Source organism: Mauremys reevesii, linkage group 6 (genome assembly GCF_016161935.1).
Source record: "Mauremys reevesii isolate NIE-2019 linkage group 6, ASM1616193v1, whole genome shotgun sequence".
Classification (NCBI taxonomy): Eukaryota; Metazoa; Chordata; order Testudines; family Geoemydidae; genus Mauremys; species Mauremys reevesii.
Window position 1 is genome coordinate 108,542,212 of NC_052628.1, and position 9,085 is coordinate 108,551,296.

At 39.7% G+C, this 9,085-nt stretch overlaps 1 long non-coding RNA gene across 1 annotated transcript in view; it reads left to right on the top strand.

The window, feature by feature from the left end:
- The window catches only part of LOC120407385, a 199,331-nt gene extending 193,841 nt beyond the window's left edge, over nucleotides 1-5,490 (top strand). The window contains exon 5 of the long non-coding RNA XR_005599928.1: nucleotides 4,933-5,490. This is a non-coding gene — a long non-coding RNA (uncharacterized LOC120407385). The remainder of the gene's footprint in view (nucleotides 1-4,932) is intronic.
- The last annotated feature ends 3,595 nt before the right edge of the window (nucleotides 5,491-9,085 follow it).

The window sequence follows — 9,085 nt, forward strand, 5'->3', positions numbered from 1 at the left end:
TGCACAACACACTGTGCGTGGCATCTCATTTTGGCATTACTAATGGTTGGAACTTGGATTGTGGGCAGAGGTTGGTAGAGAACTATCATTTATTTCCCGTCTGAACTCTGGTCCTTTCAGGGATTTAGATTTGGTTTTAAGGTTTGGATTCTAAGTAAATGACAAAACCCACTTGTTTTTGTCTCTGGATTTTTTCTAATAATTTCTTCTTTTCTTATTGGCCAGATCCACAGCAATCTGGGTATTTTACTTTTGGATGGACAGTGATATCTGTTTATTTGTATGGACACCTACCTAATTTGCTCGGACAATCATAATTGCATCCACAATTGCACGCACACATTTTTTTCAAATTAGGCCATGAATGAAATGTGGGTTCCAAAAGAATGTTCCAAATAACATGATATTCATGTCATTTTATTTTCATTATTCAGAATCATGCCTTTCTCTACCTGTAGAGCTAGTTGAACTATTCATTACAAATAAATGATCTGACAAATTTAGCTTTTTTCAGTTTACAACTTGTTTCCAAACTGATTCTGATTTCTATTAATGTATTTGTTATTTGCAAGTGTCCATCAATTTGCTGGAACAATTTTCAACCTCTGGTTTGTTTGCACACTATTTGCTTTGACTATTCATGGTCACCTAAGTCACATAGCATTATTTTCCTTTTCTAACTGGTGACAGACATTTTAAACAGGAAAATGGTGAATGATGAAAAACACATTTTTGAATATTGAATAGTGTTGTTCATGCACAGATATATACTTCCCACTCAAATACAGGTATTCATACGAATTCCTCAAACACTGTAAAATAGTCCATTGGCACAAGTATTTGTGACTAGCAAATGAAAAAGTGCTAGAACATGGTTGTCAAGGTTTCCTCCCCCACTCTGCACTTTAGGGTACAGATGTGGGGACCTGCATGGACCCTTCTAAGCTTAATTTACTAGCTTAGACCTGGTAACACTGCCACCAGCCAGAAGTCAGTGTCTGGCACACTCCCTGTCCCCCCAAAACCTTCCCTGGGGAACACAGATCCAAACCCCTTAGATCTTAACACAAGGAGAAATTAACCATTCCCCCCTCCTTTTCCCCCAGACTTTCCCCTCCCTGGGTTGCCTTGAGAGGCTTCACACAGATCCAAACTCCTTGGATCTTAAAACAAAGAGGAATTAACCATCCCCCCTCCTTTTTCCCCCCACCAACTCCTGGTGAGTCCAGACCCAATTCCCTGGATTTTAAAACAAAGAAAAATCAATCAGGTTCTGAAAAAGAAAGCTTTTAATTAAAGAAAAAGAAAAGGTAAAAATTATCTCTGTAAAATCAGGATGGAAAATGCTTTACAGGGTACTTAAATTTATATAGCCAGAGAAACCCCCTCTAGCCTCAGGTTCAAAGTTACAGCAAACAGAGGTAAAAATCCTTCCAGCAAAAGAAACATTTACAGGTTGAGAAAACAAACATAAGACTAACACGCCTTCCTGGCTAGGTACTTACAAATTTGAAACATGAGACTGATTCAGAAAGATTTGGAGAGCCTGGATTGACGTCTGGTCCCTCTCAGTCCGAGAACGAACAACCCCCAAACAAAGAACTCAAAACAAAGACTTCCCCCCACCAAGATTTGAAAGTATCTTGTCCCCTTATTGGTCCTCTGGTCAGGTGTCAGCCAGGTTTACTGAGCTACTTAACCCTTTACAGGTAAAAGAGACATTAACCCTTAACTATCTGTTTATGACAATGGTATAATGAAATATGGTCATAATTCAACTGTTTTACATAGTTACTTTTTATTATTCTGCCAGCTTTTCGTTCCACTCAATGAATGGGTTAGTTGGGCAAGACTACTCTAGTGTCTAACCAGGATCTGGCAGACATAATTTGCCATGATGTAGGATTTCCGCTTCCATGCAGCTCCTGGAAGGGGGAGCCACTATAAGGCAGGCAAAGAATGACTTACAGCTCAGACAAGCTGAGTACAGCGTCTCTTGGCTCAGTTGAACTTTGACCCTTGATCACACCATTGTGGGTTGAGTCTCTGCAATGATAATGAGTAGAACATGGAGACAGTATAATGGGGTGGGAAGAATCCAATAACAAGTTATGGCCACATTAGTTGTTACCCAGCAGCTTGCAGACATAAGAAGAGATGTATCCACTAAGCCACTCAGACTCTTCCCTTTTGATATTTTTTAGCTATATTCCTGCAACTACACTTACACGTCTGGACACCATGAAAAGGCAAGCGTAAAATTACTCCTACATTTAAGAAATTATTTTTGTAACAGGTCTGATCTTTGTTACCTTTAAACTAATTAGAGCTCCAAGGAAATTTGAAGAGTAATAAAAATAGATGGAGCTCTGCATGCTGACAGAAGACTACTTTTACAACAGAAAAAATATGACAAGGACAGCAGACAGATGCGGAGGGGGAAAACAGCTATTATTTATACTTGAATGCTCAGCAAAATCACGAGAAAATGAGTGTTTTAGACTTCTCCTCTACAGTATTTGCAGTATAATCATTAAAACAACCACGCTGCAAAAGAAAATATTAATGAGCTTCATGGATGATGATATTTATATAGATGCATTATATAGATGCTAAGCTCAAGCTTGCAAACTCTGGCATGTGCACAGGGCTCCATGGATAGGCCTGGGAAATAGGGGATCTGTTCTTGGCTTCTGCAGCTTACTGCGTGCTGGAGCAAGGTCAGACAGTCTGACACAGCCCTGACTGGTTAGATAGGCGCAACCTGCATTTGCTGGACAGCAAAGCTCATCTTTCCTCTCAGGCAGGTGTATGCCAGGGGATTTGAGATGGCAAGTTGTGGGAGATTATTATTTATGGTGGGTTGTTAACTGCTAAATGGGCCATTTGGGATACTAAATGGGCTCTATTGTCAGGCATCTTTGGGTGGTACAGCCTTTTGATTTGTATGTTTAATATTTATACACGTGCCTGGAACTTGGTTAGGCGCTTTTAATAAATCTAAGTAAATATAAATAAATAGCGATGACATTCTTATTATTATTTAAGCTTCATCCCATCACTTTAAATGATTGCTTCTTCTCCAGCTCGCTTCCATAAAAAGGAAAGCTCAATGCGCCAGAGGGCTGTGCTTGTCTAAAGACCTGTATCTTTCTCGGGCTCTCCCCTCTTCATTGTTTATCTCACTAGGCAGTCTGAGCCCAGCCTGGTTTGGAGACAGCTGTTGATGACAGCAAAAGAGGGTGTTATACTGTTATACTGGCTCCCCCTTCCGTCCTCTGAATGCTAACAAGCTGCTTGCTACAGCTCTTCCTGTGTTAACATCCAACTAACTTGCCTTCATCAGGAAATGATCTTTTACCACGTGTGTACCACATCCCACTGCACACTCCACTGTAAAGTGGGAATAGGCTTGCAGAACCGCAGAAATGTTTTCTTGATCCCTGTCTCCTAGAGGTCATTTTTTTCCCCATGAAGCATTTCAATGAAGATATTTTCATTTGCATCAAACTCTCTGTTTTGACTTTTCACCAAAAATTGAACCCCTCTCCCTCCCCCCAACTTTGGGATTCAGTTGTTCAGCAAATACCTGCAACTAGATGAAAATGGACATTTTTTCCAGGCATTTTTTTTAATTTAGTGGAAAAGCCATTTTCTGTCTCCCACCCCTCCCGCCCGCAAAAGAAAAGTTTTGATGGGAAATTTTCAATCATCTCTATTGTCTAAAATGGCCTTGCATCCATGTTAAAGCTTTGAAAACAATATTTAAATAGGGGTTAAACAAGGCATTTACTAACCAGACAAGGTTAGTGCAATTTTTAAAGCCCTGATGCAAGTAGTCCCATGGATCACTTAAGTGCCTGTTCCTCCTCTCATTGAAATCCATGACAAACCTTCCATTGACTTCCATGGGGTAGAATCATGCCTCAAATCTGGAGCACAGCAGCCATAACAGATGCAAACTCTCATTCACCTCTCCCCGCATAAACAGCCCTGCTTTCTAGCCCCCCTACTAGTAAACCATGTGGCATTTCTTTGAGAGTGGTGCTCCACACGACAGAGTTTTTATTTTGATATAAATCTAACATCACGCTTATCCAAACAGACGTAAGTCTCATGAACCACAGATGATGGATTGTCACGTAGTGTAGTCTGAGCTGTAGATTATGAATAAGAATTCCCAGTTATTACTTTAAGGGTAGAAAGGTTCTTGTCCCAAGATCAGGCCCCACGGATGCAACACTCACACCATAGGAACTCTTTTATATTTACACATAAGTAATGTATTGATACATTTAGCAAAGTCACGCACACCCTAACTCAGTAAGGTAGATAGAGATGATACAGAGAGTACCTCTGAACATCCATACTCACACCAGCCCTGGCAGAACAACCTGAAATGTTAGCCATTATCTTCCTCATCACTGTCACCTTCCTCATTACTTCATGATTCTGTGGTTGACTGATGTCATTATGGACACAATTCCCCCCTACACTCTACCTCCAGTTCCCCAAAATGTATGGGTTACCTAAGTTTATCTAGTTTGTAGGCCTCAAGCCTCATGCTATCTGTTGAAGCCAGTGTCTTGCAGGATACAAGCTTGTATGTTCCATTCATTACTGCTGAATATAATAAAGCAGAATATAATGCAATATATAGTGCATTATAGTGGTAATGTGGTAAGCCCACGGGGCTACAGTATGCTATACAGCAGTTGGAAGGAATCATAAAGGCTTCTTCTAGAATTGTGGATGATACCTTTCTACAGCAGCTAGCTAGACAGGGATAAGCATGTTCATCTCTGTATACATGCAAGGAAGAGAGCAAGAATGATTATTCTTTGAAGGCCATTCCTTTCCCCTTCTATGAAAGCCTTCCCTCCCCACGCACAACCCTGGTATGTTTCAGAACAGCAGTTTCTTTTATTCCAGTTGATTATCTCCTGGCTGAATCTCAGAAGAACCCTAGCAAACCACAGGCTTCACAGAGGATGCGAATTGCAATGGAATCTACAACAGCAGCAACAACAACAACAAAGTTCAACCAAACCTTTTAATGTGAGAGCTGTTTACATGTAAATATTTGTTAGGAAAGAGCCCCTGTAGCCCTCTGCTGATGTGCCTGAATTCAACCCTTCCTCTGGGTTTACTTTTTAATTCTGCAGCCAGAGTATTAGCAATATTAAACTGAAAATGTCACAGAATGTCAAGTCTGAAAATGTCACAGAGAAAAGGAAGGGGGAAAAAAAGAAAAGATGGTGACCCTGTACTATCAGCAGATGAAATAAATATGCCTCACTGGTACAGTACAGTGGTTTCTTGGTGGGTATAATTTTATACATTTTGCATCCTATTAATTTTCATGGCATCGATGGAGAAATATTAGAACAGCGAGAGTGCTGAAGACAAATTAACTCATCAATTACATGTATGGGACAGTTGAGACTGAGTTTATTTCACCATTTCCAATTGCAATAAAACTGTAATTACTTACTCGTGGAATCTTCATGGAAATCTGCATTCATTACCACTTAATTTGAAGTCAGTGACTGTTGTATACTTAACTTTTCTAATATTTGATGCTTAGAACTAGGAGCTGCTTAGAATAAAGCAGCTGTCCCTGCCAGGCCCCACAACAACATTTTTTCTTTGCTTCTCGAAACCAATTTTTGCCCAGGACACCATCCAGATTGGTTTGGATTTAAACAGCACAAAAAAGAAAGAAAAAGGAATAATTTGTTCAAGGTCATTAATATCCTTCTCTCTGTGTGTCTGTGAGCGTGTGTCTGTCTTTCCCTCTCTCAGTCATAAACTCATGCCAAGGCTGCCATCCCTACACCGAATAATACCTTACGCTGAGAGTACTCTTATTGAGTGGGCTGGCGGGCTCTCAAAGGAAGGTACTATTCAATGTGACTTTAGGGTGGCAAAATCTAGTCCGAAGTGCTCACTATATCACTCTGCTTCTAACAAGCCTTTTTCATTAAAATGAAATACAAAATCTTTTAAACAAATTAAGTTAACACAGTTCTCCTGTGCCAAGTATTCTTATTTTTCAGACTGATTTCCAACGGAAGGTATTTGGTTTGGTTTTTTGGTAGGGGGATGCGGAGGGAGGAACCTATTTGTCTTCATTGCACAAGAGCTCCTGAGTGGATTGGTCAGTCATAAGGGGCATCTTGGAAAGTGTAGATCATAATGGGCAACAAAATCCCACACCAGCCAGTATTTTATTTTTGGATCTAGAGCATGTATTTGTAAAAAGTCTCCCTTTCTGCCATCTCATAGGGCGGAGATGTAAGTGCATGGTGGAGGGGAGGAGAAAGGAAATAAGAGGTCAGAATATTATTAACATCCATGTAGGTTCTAATCCTGCAATTGAGAGCAAGCGACCAGACCATTGTGTCCTTACAGAGCCTCATGGAAATTAATGAAACTCTGTGGAGAGGCAGCAGTCTGCCAAGCACTATAAGTAGTAGGATCAAGCCCTAGATTGTTAGCTCTTTGGGGGAGAGAATGTTCCTGATCTGTTTTGTGGTACAGGCCTCTGTGCGTTTTACATCACTTTTGTAAATTACATTGTTGACAGAGGTGGTTGAAGTTTTTCAAATGAAAAGGTTTTTGCTGAAAAATGTCTTTTTTTTCAAAACCAGAATGATTTATTTTAAAATATTCACTGACATGTTTACTTTTTTGCAAAGTGTGCCCTTTTGATTTAAAAAAAAAAATCACCAGAAACATTAAAAATATTATCAGAAGGAGAATTAGGAGATGACATGATTATAGTCTATGAGTATCTGCATTGGAAAAAAATATTTAATAATGGCCTCTTCAGACTAGCAGAGAAAGGTATAACATGATCCAATGGCTGGAAGTTGAATCTAGACAAATTCAGACTGAAAATAAGGCATATTTAACAGTGAAAGTAATTAATCATTGGAACAATTTACTGAGGGTCACGGTGGATTCTCCATCACTGACAATTTTTAAATCAAGACTGGATGTTTTTCTAAGAGATGTGCTCTACGAATTATTTTTGAGAAGTTCTATGGCCTGGGTTACACAGGAAGCCAGATTAGATTATCACATTGATCCCTTCTGGCCTGGGAATCTATGAAAAATACTTATAACAAGGTTACATTTAAAAATGGATTTTCAATAAAGAAAAATGTTTAGTAAAATTTTATATTTTGGGGGTGAAAAAATAATCCAAAAATAAATTACAAAATTATTCAGAAAAATGTTGGAAAGGAAAACAACTTCAAAAATGTTTATTATTCAGCCAGCCCTAGTTCTTAACAATAGTAAACAGGAAAGCAAAGTACGTAACCAAAAACTTAGCTGAGGATAAAAAGACAAACAGGAAAGAGGGTGGTTGGTTGGTTGATAACTGTAGATCTATCACTAATAATGTGAGACACACAGAGAATTGTTCCTTTTAAGCTCTATGTTTTAAGCCTATGACTGGTTAAAGGCTATTAGTTCTTGGCTCTTGACCACACGAACCCCCTGGTATAAATTTGGTTATATTCTTAAACACTATGTTTTAGACGTGTTTGGTGATTTCTGAAGCCTATCTCACTTCATAGTCGTCTTAGACATGAGCCAAACCGCTTCTCTGGATTCCTGGCAGTACCCATCCTGTCCGCCCATAAATAAGCAGCCAAGTTAAGCTTCACATTACCAATCAGACCATTGGTTAGGTTTCTTAATATCACTCTCATTTTAAAAAATGACTGCCTAGTGCTGTATGAAATGTGGTCTTGTGGTGGGAAAACACCTGTGCATGACTAGAGAAGGAAGTAATAAAGCTAGGATTGCCATTGTGGCGTTTCAGCCTTCCCCTTTAAACTTGTGGACTAGAAAGCTATCTGTGCAGGATGGATCAGGAAAGTTGTGGAGCAGCTACAGGGCTTAACAGGGAAAACCTTGGCTCCTCAGCTACCTGACCATGTGAAGCAGAGAGTCAGGGGAAATTAAACTATGCCTGAAGCAACCCTAGGGAAGGAACTGCCTTTGATTAGTCTAACAGCAACTCTAATTATGTAGTCCTTGATTTTGCTGTAAATTGATGTGGGTGGGTGGGCACTTATAACATTCGTTGTCATTTCTGATAACTTACAAGAGATCTTCATCTTTTAATAGTCTATCCAGTAGAGGAGAGAGGGACTGTGACCTTCATTTTCAGAGCTGACTTTTGCTTTTGAGTATGTCTGGTTTTGGGTGTCAAGTCTGAGGCACCAAAAGGGAGCCTAATTTTCAGAGGGTGGTTGCCCAACACTTGCTGAAAATTAGGCCCCACTCATGAGTTTCAAGTTAGGCATCCAAAACCTGAGACCCTCCCACACCCATCCAAGATTTAAGTTTGTTAGTTCTCAGTGCTGTGCAGTGATACTATCTTCTCTGGTTGGTATTTTGCAGAAATGCCTTATAGATCTCTAGGAGCCACCAGCATCAAAGGAAGTAATATAAAAACAAATTTATTCCTGTCTAAAAGTACTTTGGTTGACGATATAATTAACTTCTTTTCTGTTGATTACCCCTTCTTTTGGTTGAAGCTGGAACCTCAGCTGGACAATGTCCTAAAGAAGTAGGCAGTGAGTGTAGGCTGGGAAGAGGAGATTTCACTAAGTTATAAAGTATAGAAAAAATACTGCATTGATAAGTTTAGGTTGGTAGCTTTTGATGAAGTTAAGTAATCCACTGTCAGACTTCAGACAATAATTTGCTCTTGTTAAGCACTGATGAGAGAAACACAGAGAGAGAGAAAAATAGGGGTGGGAATAGAGAGAGAAATGAAAAAACTAGAGCTGAAATTTTACAATTGTATTTTAAAACTTGGAACATCAGGTCGAATTCCTTTTAAGGGCCTGACTTTCAGCCTGGCCTTCGTGGGAGTAATTTAGGTGTCTGCTCCAGTTCTAGGTGAAGTCAATGGAAGGACTCCCATTGGCCACTGCGGGAGCTGGAGAGGCCCATAGGCCATTAAGAGGTCCAAGTCGCTAACTCGTGAGTAAAGCATGTACATAAGTATAATGAGATGCACTGTGACCCCAGTGGTGTCCAAAAGCAGAACTACTCAAAA